The sequence below is a fragment of the Phyllobates terribilis genome, unplaced genomic scaffold, assembly GCF_046119375.1.
Source record: "Phyllobates terribilis strain yellow unplaced genomic scaffold, ASM4611937v1 Scaffold_1450__1_contigs__length_283581, whole genome shotgun sequence".
NCBI classification, from domain to species: domain Eukaryota; kingdom Metazoa; phylum Chordata; class Amphibia; order Anura; family Dendrobatidae; genus Phyllobates; species Phyllobates terribilis.
Genome location: NW_027364210.1, coordinates 44561 through 59326, shown reverse-complemented (window position 1 = coordinate 59326; position 14766 = coordinate 44561).

Genomic DNA, 14766 nt, shown 5'->3' with positions numbered 1-14766 from the left:
CTGCACGGCGCCCCCCCCCCAGAGACAGCAGTAGGCCGCACGGCGCCATCTATACACAGCGGGAGGCCGCACGGCGCCTCCCCCAGAGACAGCAGGGGGCCGCACGGCGCCATCTATACACAGCGGGAGGCCGCACGGCGCCCCCCCAGAGACAGCAGGAGGCCGCACGGCGCCATCTATACTCAGCAGGAGGCCGCACGCAGTCACGCACACACAAACATATACATACACGCATAAACACATTTGAAACACAAAAATACATATAAACAGACATCACACAATGACATCTGCCTGCACACACACACACATACATACATATACATACACACACACACACACTCACCATCCCCCGACTCGGCTCCAGCTCTTTTCCGGTGCAGCACTGCAGGCCGGGTGCACACTGCGTGACGTCACAGCTAGGAGACACGGCCGTGCACAGGGCCGTGTCTCCTAGCAGTGACGCGGCCGGGCCAGCACAGGGAAGTTAACTGCTGCAGTGCTGGCCCGGCCGAAGAAGCAGCGGCTGTGTGCCGCTGCTGGGGGAGCGATCCTTGGGCCCCCCCCCCCACTGTCTGCCGGTATGTGCCGTGGCGCCGCACATATAATAAGGACAATCTGGCCATAGACACCCCGGAGCCCCGGGCCCCCTGGAGGTTCGGGGCCCCGGGCGGTAGCCCAGATCGTCCTCATTATAATCCGCCTATGCTTATATACATGTAACACTCACTACCCCCTATTCCTGTGTATTGCTGTAATATATAACCTATACTCGTTATCCATCATTATAAATTAAGAAGATTTTCCACTTTATCTGATATATCCACACTCAATCAGTAGATTAGATGTCTGCTGAAGAGGCAATACACATGAACGTCTCCACATCATCCTCCCCGACTGTATCTATATGTGCCACGTGACCCCCGATCAAGTGTCTCCATCACGTGCTCTCAGCATCACAGGTCACATAGTTTCCTCGTAGCGTTGGTGCGCGTTGTGTATCGAGCCACGCCTCCTCAGCACCCATTGGTTGGTGGAGACATACCTCCATCCTGATTGGCTATAGTTGGCCGTTTAACTCTTAGCTCTTTCCGAATGATGCCACCCCCTGACGAAGACAAGAAGCCGAAACATACATCGGGTGGACGCCAATCAGGAGTGGGATCTGCATCTGCTATAGCGCGAGTACAATGCACATGTGGTCACCTTTTTTATAAACGCTTAAAGTGGATACAAATACATATCTGTCAACAGCACATATGCCCAAGTCAGTGCACTACTCTCTACAGCAGAGGTCCCCAACCGCCGGTCCGCGGACCAGAACCGGGCCGTTGGGGTTTTTCAGCCGGTCCGCAGCGCCGCTGACAGTTGTAGAGGATCAGCAGAGAGAAAGCCAGCATGTGATCAGTAGCCTATAAGAAAAGAGGAGGAGGGACTGGCAGTGAATAGATAATTAGCCATGCGGCCCTACTCGCAGAATGTGCTCAGGCAGGAGCAGGGACAAGCAGGTCATGTGTGTCCAGCGCTCCTTCCCCTCCTGCTAGCTGCGAGTTGGAGGGGGAGGGGCTCTGGATGCTAATGGGCAGCTAGATATGACGTCAGGTGTCCCACCCTTATGACTCCTGTAGCTGTGTTTTGGTGTCGTGCGGCCCAGCAGCAGATTTTCTGGTTAAAGTGAAAAAAGCAAATAACAGTGAAAATTCATAGCAGCAGTGGCTGTGTCCAGTAGCAGTAGTAGTGGTCATCATCATCAGATGGGACCTAGATGGGATCGTCTTGTTGCAGGAAAACAAGCCCAGTGCTCCCACTGATCCAGGGAAACAAGCCTGGTGCTCCCACTCATTCTGAACCTATGGTAAGTTGAATCACATTCTCATTATAAATGTCATAATTATATGATAAGTATGCACTAAGCTCCACCCCTCCATAACCCCACCCACATATGACCAAAGCCCCGCCCCCACCGGGCCATTGAAAACTGGTCTTGCTTAAAGCGGGTCCCTGGTGCAAAAAAGTTTGCCGACCACTGCTCTACAGGATTCACACCGACATCCAAATAATAAGGGACCAGCCCTTGTATATATACATACACAGGTGCATCTCACTAAAATAGAATATCATCAAAAAGTTACTTTATTTCAGTTCTTCAATATAAAAAAAGTGAAACTCGTATAGCCATAATCATCAGCATTAACAGAAATAAACAATAACTGTTTTGATTATATTCTAATTTAGTGAGAAACACCTGTATTTGTTCACATATGAGATATATAATTTATGTAGATTTATTCTTTGGAGGCACTTGCACTTTATGTAAAGTTTATGATAAACAATCATATGTACAGATATATCTAGCTAATGATATGTATATATATTTTTATATACTGGATTAATTTGGGCTTGATTCTCTGTATTATCCCTTTGCTGTTCTAATCATGATCCATTCCCACTGGTGTTAATTGTAATTCCTGTCTCGACGTCCCCTTTGCGTATAGTTAATTCCCCCCTTTTTTTGCATTTCCTCCTCTTCCACCTGGTTATCAATATAATAATTATTAGCATCACCCACATGCCTGGACTCTTCTGGTCGATGTCTCCTTTCTGCTATACACTAGAGTGGTATACTATGTGCACAGATACATGGAGTGCCATATACTTCTCAGGAGGTGCGCAGCGTCCACCTCCTCACCGCACAGGCCCACAAGCTCCTCTCCGGCAGGAAGAAGATGCATTCAGGCGGCTCCTACCACTGCAGCAGACGGCAGTGCACAAGTATACAGGGTGCAGTGTGGATGTGTCTGCACCACTGGGATGTGGCCGACCTGCATGTATACATATGCCCCTCTGCAGGGGGGACTGGCCCACCGGAGGATCGGGAAAACCCCGGGTCCCGATGGCCCCGCCCCCTACACCCCTGGGCCCTGCACAGAGAACAGAGGGCCCCCCCCCCCCCGGTTCGCAGCACTGCCGATATGATTAGTGATGGGCCCTCTGCCTCCTCTGCGCAGCGCGACACTGCCGGCGCGTGCGCAGGAGGTCAGTCTCAGTGTGATGACGTCATCGCCCTGGGACTGCTTCCTGTGCGCGCTGTGGAGTATGGACCCTGCGTCGCTCCAGGCAGCGGCTGCAGCTCATCTCGACGCGTCAGTATGAAAAGCAGGAAGCAGGGGGGGGAGGGGTGACTGGGAGGACCCCTGGCCGAGGCTGGCAGTAAATACTACTGGGCAATGGGCATGATTATCATCATGCCCATTGCCCAGCATGTCCTGCTGCCAGCCTCTGGTTACTGGTACTATGCCCAGCAGCATGTACTATTACCAGGGGCTGGCAGGACATAGTGGGTGGGCCTGATAGTACCAAGGAGGCTGGCAGGACATACTAGGCATGAATCATGCCCAGCATGTCCTGCCAGCCACTGGTGGTACCATCATGCATGCCCATTGCCCAGCCACTGGTGGTGTGGTACTATCATGCTAGTACTAACACCAGTGGCTGGCTGGCAGGACATGCCATGTGAGCTTGAATGCTAATACCACAGAGGCTGGCAGTACATACTGGGCAATGGGCATGATAGTACCACCAGTAGACTGACTAGGCGGTCTCCAGGGCTCCGTCTCCCCTTCTTGCTGCTGTTAGGCTGGGTTATCATTGCGTTTATGCTGTGCGTTACAACGCATCCGTTGTAAATCAGCGCAGACGCAATGTACTGTAGACTTGCATAGCAAAAATAGGCATGCGTTTGAAAGTATGCATTATTTGCAACGCACAGGAAAACATGGTCGGCGGCTGGAGGCCAGCTGAGCACTTCTCTGACAACTGGGTTCTAGTGTCATTCTGTGCCTGCTCATCTCTGTCAGCAGGCATATTTGTCTGATGGCAAAGATGTAGCAGAGCTGGAGACAGAAGATCCGTGGATTACGTCAGAGCAAGGGTTTTGTTTTTAATTAAAGATGGAGTCCCTACATGTGTTTTGTGTTTTATTTTTATAAAAAAAAAAATTCTGTGTTGTGTTTTTTTCTGTTTACTGGAAATTCATGGTGGCCATGTGTAGTTTGGCGTGACTCCATGAATTTCAGGCTTAGTTCCAGCTGATAATACAAAGCTGGTATTAACCCCATTATTACCCAGCGTGCCACCCCCCACCAGGGCCATTGGAAGAGCCGGATAAAGTGCCTGGAAATGGCGCTACGATGAATGCGCCAATTCCAGGGGTGGCTGCAGGCTGCCATTTTCAGCGTGGGGGGCCCAGAATGCTTGGGCCTTACCATGCTGAGAATCCCAGCCCCCAGCCCCCCGATCAAAATATGGCGGGAGCCCACGCATTTTTTTTTTTTAATTATTTTTTTAAATAATTTAAAAAAAACATTGGGCTTTCCTGACTTTTGATCGCCAGTCAAGGTAAAACCAGGCAGATAAAGCAGACAGCTACGGGCTGCCACCTCTATCTGCGCTGAGAATCAAAATTTCTGCAGAGTGCTATGTCATTTTTGTTTTATTATTTATTTATTTTCACACTTCTATATGTGTGACAGTCCCAACAGCCAATCACAGACGCTGACACAGAGAATGGGCGTCTGTGACTGGCTGGGGGCTGGGATTCGCAGCATGGTAAGGCCCATGCGTTCTTGGCCCTCCACGCTGAAAATCGCAGCCCACAGCCACCCCTGAAAATGGCGCATTCATCATGGCACCATTTCCAGGTGCTTTACCCGGCTCTTCCAGCGGCCCTGGTGGTGAGTGGCAACCTGGGTAATAATAGGGTTAGTACCAGGCCATCTTTGCCTTATCAGCTGGTACTAAGCCCGAAATTCATGGTTTCACGCCAAATTAGACATAGCCACCATCAATTTCTAGTAAACAGAAAAAAAAAAGACAGAATTTTTTTTTTTTATTATTAAAAATAAAACACATTTAGGGACTCCATCTTTAATAAAGAAAAATCCTCACTCCCAGCGGAATCCATAGGTCTTCTGTCTTCATCTCTCTTAGATCTTTGCCATCAGACAAATATGTCTGCTGACAGATGAGCAGGCACAGAATGACACTGGAGCACTGTTACTGTGTAGTGCAGTGCTATGTTTCTTTTTTTGTCATTTCATGCAGTGTAGAAATCTTGGGAAAAGTGTGGATTGTGCTCTGGAAGTGATCAGTTATAGCTAACTAGGTTATTTTCTGCAGAGATAAGTCCTGTATAGAAGATATGATATATCGGTCTGCAGTTAAAGAACTTCACCTAGAGACATCACTGGTGAGTATGTGTATTACCTATACACACACACACTGACACTATATACAGAGCTCCTGTGCATAATGTCACTGGTGATCACTGTATTACCTGTACACTGACACTATATACATTGCTCCTGTGTATAATGTCACTAGTGATCCCTGTATTTCCTATACACACACACACTGACACTATATACAGAGCTGTGCATAATGTCACTGGTGATCCCTGTATTACCTGTACACTGACACCATACACAGAGCTCCTGTGTATAATGTCACTGGTGATCACTATATTACCTGTACACTGACACTATATACAGAGCTCCTGTGTATAATGTCACTGGTGATCACTATATTACCTGTACACTGACACCATATACAGAGCTCCTGTGCATAATGTCACTGGTGATCACTATATTACCTGTACACTGACACTATATACAGAGCTCCTATGCATAATGTCACTGGTGATCACTATATTACCTGTACACTGACACTATATACAGAGCTCCTGTGTATAATGTCACTGGTGATCCCTGTATTTCCTGTACACTGACACTATATACAGAGCTCCTATGTATAATGTCACTGGTGATCACTGTATTACCTATACACTATATACACAGCTCCTGTGTATAATGTCGCTGGTGATCACTGTATTACCTGTACACTGACACTATATACAGAGCTCCTGTGTATAATGTCACTGATGATCACTGTATTACCTCTACACTGACACTATACACAGAGCTCCTGTGTATAATGTCACTGATAATCTCTACATTATCTGTACACTGACTCTATATACAGAGCTTTTTTACATTTTCATTATCAGTCACTATCTGGTGCCATTATGTGCCATGGTCATGGCGTGGCGGTATTTGTCCCTTGTATGTGGTATTATTCAGACAGTCACTATGTTGTGCTAATATGTGGTCTTATCATGGTGTGGCAGTATATATACCTTGTACTTGGTAGTATTTGATCACTATGTGGTGGTATGTGTTCTGGTCATGGTGTGGCGGTATTTCTCTCTTCTATATGGTATTATTAGTCTAGGTATAGTGGATGGTTGTCAGTCATTTGTTTTTCGGATATTAAGAATGGGAACATTCTTTATTTGCAATACATATTAAATACTTGGATGTTTAACCTCTCCCTGTGTTGTGACTACTACACAGCAGCAGAGATTTATTGGTTAATAAAGTTGATTCATTTTGAAAGAGTTTGTGGACTTATGTTATTCCTATATACGGTAACTGCATGGTGCTGGTGGGCCCCAAGATTGTTTTTTTCCTGGTGGGCCCCAGGTACTCCAGTCCGGCGCTGGTCCCAGACAGTTACCTCCTCATCTGTCCTGCTGCCGGCTGGGAGTCCTGTACAGTGCAGCATGTAGTGTGATGTGAATGCCACACTATGGAGATGCTGCTCCTACTACTGCCAAGTGAGGATCTCACCTCCCCAGTATGGTGCCCTCAGGAGCTCCCACAGGGCATCACAGGCCTTAGTATGAAGCAATACCACAAGTCTTCTAGTATTGCTTCATACTAAGGCCTGTGATGTCCTGTGAGAGCTCCCTGAGGAGGTGAGAGCCTCACCTCATACGGCCCCATGATCTCTATGTGCGATCCCTGACTGGGCCCCATGATCTCTATGTACGATCCCTGACTGGGCCCCATGATCTCTATGTACGCCGCTGACTCGGCCCCATGATCTCTATGTACGCCGCTGACTGGGCCCCATGATCTCTTTGTACGCCGCTGACTGGGCCCCATGATCTCTATGTACACCGCTGACTGGGCCCCATGATCTCTATGTACGCCGCTGACTGGGCCCCATGATCTCTATGTACTCCGCTGACTGGGCCCCATGATCTCTATGTACGCCGCTGAGGGGGTCCATGATCTCTATGTACACCCCTAACCTGATTGGCCCCATGATCTCTATGTACGCCGCTGACTGGGCCCCATGATCTCTATGTACGCCGCTGACTGGGCCCCATGATCTCTATGTACACCCCTAACCTGATTGGCCCCATGATTTCTGTATACTCCCCTGACTGGGCCACATGATTTCTATGTACGATCCCTGACTGGGCCCCATAATCTCTGATCTCTCATGATGTTTTTTTTTTATTAAAGATGGAGTCCCTAAATGTATTTTGTGTTTTATTTTTACTGTGTAGTGCGGCACTATGTTGCATTTTGTCATTTCATGCAGTGTAGAAATCTTGGGAAAAGTGTGGCTTGTGCTCTCGAAGTGATCAGTTATAGCTAACTATGTTATTTTCTGCAGAGATAAGTCCTGCATAGAAGATGTGATATATCGGTCTGCAGATAAAGAACTTCACCTAGAGACATCACTGGTGAGTATGTGTATTACCTATACACACACACTGACACTATATACAGAGCTCCTGTGCATAATGTCACTGGTGATCACTGTATTACCTGTACACTGACACTATATACAGAGCTCCTGTGTATAATGTCACTGGTGATCACTGTATTACCTGTACACTATATACAGAGCTCCTGTGTATAATATCAATGGTGATCATTGCATTACCTGTACACTGACACTATATACAGAGCTTCTGTGTATAATGTCACTGGTGATGACTGTATAACCTGTACACTATATACAGAGCTCCTGTGCATAATGTCACTGGTGATCACTGTATAACCTGTACACTGACCCAATATACTGAGCTTTTTTACATTTTTATTATTTTAGCATTATTTGTCACTATGTGGTGGCATTATGTGCTTTGGTCATGACATGACGATATTTGTCCCTTCTATGTGGTATTATTCAGTCACTATGTGGTGGTAATATGTGGTCTCATGGTGTGTCAGTATTTATACCTTGTATCTGGTAGCATTTGATCACTATGTGGTGATATTATGTGCTTTGGTCATGGTTTGGCGGTATTTGTGCCTTGTATGTGGCATTATTTGGGCACTATGTGGTGGTAATATGTGATCTGGTCATGGTGTGGTGGTATTTCTGCCTTCTATCTGGTAATATTGGTCTTGGTAGAGTGGATTGTGGTTGGTCATTTGTTTTATCTGATATCAATAAGGGGAAACCTCTTTATTTCCAATAGATATTAAATACTTGGATGTTTAACCCCTCCCTGCCCTGTGACTATTACACAGCAGCAGAGATGCAGTTACAGAGGTTCACCAGAGAAAGCAAGTTGGCATTTGGTGAGATTTTCACCTCTGTATTTATAAGACAAAACCAGGAGTGGGTGAGAAATGCATAAAACATGACCTCGGATTGCTCCACTCCTGGTTTTGTCTTATAAATACTGAGGTAAAAATCTCACCAAATAGTCAAAGTGCCACAATCTTCTGACATTGCGGATTCCACCAATAAATAAGTGATCACCTTCCCAACCTGTGCATCGCTGAGAACTTGTTTTCACCAATAAAAACCCTTTAATGCAAACTACAGTAATTGTACATCGCAGTTCTGGTGAGCGCACAGTGATGGGCAGGAGCCGCCAGTATAATGGGTATAACGGCTAACAGGTATTTGCAAATAGCTGAAGGGTGGGTGGGCCCCTGGAGTCAATGTCCCTGGTGGGCCCCAGACACCCCAGTCCGGCTCTGCCCCCGCCCCAGCCCGCCCCTGATTTGTCACGCACGGACCCGAAGCGACTGTGCACTGCGATACACACATCCTGTTGAAATTTCTGCTGGCGTTTACAAGCCCCAACCCCCCCTGGGCCTGGTCGCAGTGACTGCCACTGCGACCGCGGACATTACGCCCCTGGCTACGTGAATCATATGTCCCATTTTGGTGCTCCTCACCATTTGCATGGCACAGTCATGCATGCTTCTCTATCACCATAGCATGCTGCAAACAATCAGGATGGCTTCTGCTACATCTCTATATAAAAAGATAGTATATCTGTATTTCTATGATACGTAGAGTGGATGGAAATCATACATCTTGCTAATATTTATTATATTACATTCATCTGATGCTCTGTAGTAACAATGTAAATTAAATTGGCGACTTAGTGCAGTTCTATTACTATTAGTAAATGTGGCACCTTGTGTTCCACAGAATATCTGAATATTACCTGAATATTTAATCTCAGCTAATGTTCATTTATCTCTTAAATATCATTGGTCAGATGCTGATCACATGACCAGTGGTGGTGCATGCATGATGATTCCATATGAAATGCACTGAGTGACAGTTGAAAGTGACAGTTGGAATTGACCAACAACAGTGGAGCAGATGTCGGCTAACTCTAAGCAAAGCAATAATATGGATATAAAAGAGGAGGAGATTGTGGTGAGCAGAGAAAGAGTGAAGACACGAAGACCTTCCCATGACACATCTGATGATGAGAGGAAGTCTTCAGTCAACAGGACAAAACCACCAGTCCAGAAGAAAGAAGAAGTAGAGGAGAACGTGGTGAGGAGAGAAGGAGCGAAGAGACTAAGACCTTCCCATGACACATCTGATGATGAGAGGAAGTCTTCAGTCAACAGGACAAAACAACCAGTCCAGAAGAAAGAAGAAGTGGAAGAAAAGGAGAAGGTAGAAAGTCAGAAGATGGGAGCCAAGAAGAGAGGAGCCATCTTCATCTCATCAGGGGACAAAAAGGAGAAGAAAAGAAGAAGGATTACATTAGGACAGAAACCCATGGATCTAAAGCAGAAGGCTGAAGAAGCTGAAGGAAGCAGCGGTGTTCGGCCAACCAGCTCCAAAAGCACAGTCTCTGATACCATCAAGAGGAGATTATTATTCCATCAAGTGCTTGGCCGGGGATGCTATGGAACGGTCCTGCTGGCGGAAGATTCATCTACCCGCAAACATTTTGCTGTTAAGATCATCGGCAAAAGAGCCCTGCTTGCTGACGGTGATGAGCGTGTGATGGTGGAGCGACGGGTTTTACAGCTGGCATCTGGGAGCCCCTTCCTTGTCCACGCAGACTTTGCATTCCAGACCAAGGTACAGTATTGATTGCTCGATATTAGGAAATGTCACACGTACCACACACTGCTCTGCCTCATGGACCCCACTGATATCATCTTACATTTCAATATAGCATGTCCCAAGGTAACCGCTGACAATAAGATGAATGTGATGACTATACACATGGGATATTGTGGCCCCTACTGTAATCAATAACATTTATGGCGGGGCTTGGTACATTGGGAATCATTTATTAAAACAGCCTTTTTACTTATCCCAGCCAATCACAGAACAGCTTTTACTTTTCCAGGTCAGTTAAAACAACCTTAGCTGAGCTCTAATTGGTTAGTATGGGTAACTAGTTCTCTAGTGAGCAGATTTATTAATGAGGCCCAATGTACCCCGCTGTATAAATGATTGAAAATATTAGATGTCATCATAGAGGTCAATGAACTGTAGAAAATCACTTGCCCGGACCTCATGTGTCTAATTGGGTGACTGGTAATATTTGTATCATTTACAGCATTAGCTGGGCATTATCTTGTTTGGAGGCATCATCGCCATGTAGTAGTCTCTAGCTCATTTCTTTGACACTGTAGAATTTTACATATTATTATCTTGTATAGACATGGGATTTCAGAATAGATTAAATGTATTTGTTATTTTTTGTTATTTCCTGGATGACATTGTATTTTGTGTATACCATGTGGGGGGACCCTGTGTACACTATATGTCAGGGCTATTGACTTTTGTGCACTTTATATACAATTTGAGAATGTGTTAATATTTTTGTATACAAGTATTATCTGTATCTTAAAGGTTTTTTTAATTAATGTTGGGACATTTTTATGCACGTGCATCTACTTGTTTTTCATTGCCATGTTTTCTATGTATAAATATACTGGAATAAAGTACAAAATCCACTGTCTTGGAGTGAAATTTCTTCTAACCTCACCAAGTAATGAAAAAGATGGTATCATATTGACCAGGGGCGAGGTGGGCCAGAGGGGCACATGCCCTCCAAGCCGGTGGCCAAGCAGCTGCTTCTTTACAGACTGCAGGGCGGCCCTGTATCTTTCATTGTGTACATGTGCCAGCTGGGCATCTGCAGCCCAGAACAGCCGGCACAGGCCACGTTCTTATGCCTGCCGGAGAGAAGCTTCAGCCGCTGAGCAGTACGAGAGGGCAGACATCTTTGATTCTTGTAAGGCCACGACCCCACTATCAGTATTTGGTCAGTATTCGGTCAGTATTTTTTCACAGGAGTGGGAGACAAAACCAGGAGTTGGTGATAAATGCAGAATTGGTGACTTGTTTTTATTATACCTTTCCTCTGATTGTTACTGACCTGGTTTTGGCTCCCACTCCTGAGAAAATATACTGACCAAATACTGCTAGTGGGGCCGTGGCCTTAGCCTGAGCTCCGGATAGTGGTCAGGACAGGAGATTTATACTTTTTGTAGAGTGTGGAAGTGGCAGGATGCTGCTCACCTCCTGACAAGTCCAGGGCCAGATCCTGAATGTTATCTATGGTCGCTCTGCTGAGGATCAGAAAGATTTATTGTAGCAGATGGACCCTTCAAGCAGGTTGGGGTCGTGCTGTCAGTGTGAGATCATCGGCTCTCGATCTGTATGAATGTTCAAATCACATCGGACCTGAGATAGAGACACTTCAGACCTTACTATACAGACCCCTGCCCCAGACTGATCCTGCACCAGCTACAGGGCCAGAGCCGGCATAACCACCCATTGCACCAGGGCAAGTGCCAGGGCCCTGGGCAAGAGGGGGGGGGCCCACTCACAGTTGGGGACACTGGAACTCTATTGGGCCTGTGAGTTGGGGGGGCCGGGAAACCCCCCCCCCCCCGTGCTTTACGGTGTTTGAAATATTCACCTCTCGTCATACCCTGCTGGCCGCAGGTCCAGTCTCCTCTGCGTCTTCTGACTCTGTGACGTCTCAGTGTTGAAGAGACAGGACCTGTAGCCAGCAGGGTATGAGGAGAGGTGAGTATTTTATTTATTTTTTTATGGATCGAGCCCATTCTCTATGGAGCATTATATGGGACCCATTCTCTATGGAGCATTATATGGGGCCCATTCTCTATGGAGCATTATATGGGGCCCATTCTCTATGGTGCATTATATGGGGCCCATTCTCTATGGAGCATTATATGGGGCCCATTATTCTGTATGGCATATTTCATGACGCCCATTATTCTGCATGGAGTAATATATGGGGTCAATTATGGTGTAATGAGCATTATATGGGGTTCATTATTCTGTATAGAGCATTATATGGGGCCTATTATTCTGTATGGAACATTATATGGGGTCCATTATTCAGTATGGAGCCCATTCTGTATAGAGGACTATGTGGTGCCCATAATACTCTATGGAGTACTATGTAGTGCCCATAATACTGTATGGAGTACTATGTAGTGCCCATAATACTGTACGGAGGACTATGTGGTGTCCATAATACTGTATGGAGGACTATGTGGTGCCCATAATACTGTATGGAGGACTATAATGTACAGTCTAAAATGAAAACTTTTGAATCCCCCCATGACACGTCCCATGCACTGTGAGGATTCGCCGGTTTCTGAGCTATTATAGAATTTACAATAGATATCACTCATGTAATGTATGAAGTACCGTATTTTTCGGACTATAAGATGCACCGGACCATAAGACGCACCTAGGTTTTAAAGGAGGAAAATAAAAACATTTAAGCCAAAAATGTGTTCATGATGCACTTTTAAGGGGGAGGGGGTCTTCTGCTGACACTGGTATAGGGGTAATGTCCCCCAATTCTGACAATATCCCCCATCCTGGTATACATGCCCCCCCCCCTTTTATACGTAGTCCCCATCCTGGTATGCATGGCACCCCTCATCCCTATCCCGGTATGCATGGCACCCCTCATCCCTATCCCGGTATGCATGGCACCCCTCATCCCTATCCCGGTATGCATGGCACCCCTCATCCCTATCCCGGTATGCATGGCACCCCTCATCCCTATCCCGGTATGCATGGCACCCCTCATCCCTATCCCGGTATGCATGGCACCCCTCATCCCTGTCCTGGTATGTATGGCACCTCTAATCCCCATCATGCTGCACATTGCCCCCTCAGCGTTACCCTGGTATGTATGGCCCCCTCAGCGTTACCCTGGTATGTATGGCCCCCTCAGCCTTACCCTGGTATGTATGGCCCCCTCAGCCTTACCCTGGTATGTATGGCCCCTCAGCGTTACCCTGGTATGTATGGCCCCCTCATCCTTATCCTGGTATGCATGGTCCCCCTAATCCTTATCCTGGTATGCATGGTGCCCCTAATCCTTATCCTGGTATGCATGGTCCCCCTAATCCCCATCATGCTGCACATAAAAAAAAAAAAAAAAAACACTGATACTCACCTTTCTTCTTTCCTCCAGCGCTGCGTCCTGTCTGCCCGCACTGATCTCTCCATGTGAGCCGCGCATGATATGACTGCCATGCGTGGCTCACAAGGAGAGATCAGCTGCCAGAAGTCACTGCTCCCCATGCCGGGACTGTGTGCGCGGGGAGCAGTGACTTCACTCTCCTTCATAGCCGGCACACAGCGTAGCTAACATTTTGGAGGGAAAAAAGTGCGTCTTATAGTCCGAAAAATAAGGTAAGTGAAATCTTTGGCATTGTACTATATCTATATTTCTCCGCCTTATCTGTGCATCATGAATTGTGGTATGTGTTAAAGGGGCCACTGAGACTCTTTTGAGCCTACGAAAACCTGGAGCCGGCCCTGTACAGGACGTCACAGATTATATCTATACTGCCATCTATACAATGTGATGTCTGGTAGTCGGTGCAGGATCAGTCCAGGGCATATATGATCTAATGTCAGTGCACAATAAAGTACATACTGTACATTGCTGACATACTGTGACTACAGACATCAGATCTTATACAGTATATATATTGCTGTATGTATATACATGTATATGACTGTAGATACCACCAAAATAAACCAATAGGTGCTTATTGATGCTAAAATAAATATTGCAAAAATTAAAAGACAATTCTACAGAGTATAACATTGGAGGACCCCAAGTCACCAACTCATGAGTATCACATATATAGAGACATTAGTGAATATATATATATATACTAGATGGTGGCCCGATTCAAACGCATCGGGTATTCTAGAATATGTATGCGGCCGACCAGGCGCAATCAGCACAGCGGTTTTAAATTTGGCGCCAATATCGCTTATTGGTCCCGGCCGCGACCAATCAGCGAATTGTATTAGTGAGGACCGGGGAGCGGCGCTGCGGGAGATGACCGGCTGCTCGCAGCAGAAGTATCCCGACCGGCGGCGCCGCTCCCCGGTCCTCCCTTCACACTTACCGTCGGGAGATCAGCAGTCCTAGCCGCTGATCTCCCGACGGTAGCCGCATGGAGGTCAGCGGCGCTGCCGGTCATATCCCGGCTGCATCGCCGCTGACCTCCGTGCAGCAGATGAGCCGCTAACGGCCGCCATCCGCGTCGCGGACCAATCAGCGACGCGGGATTTTCTGGACAGACAGACAGACAGGTTGACGGGATAAGACAATTATAT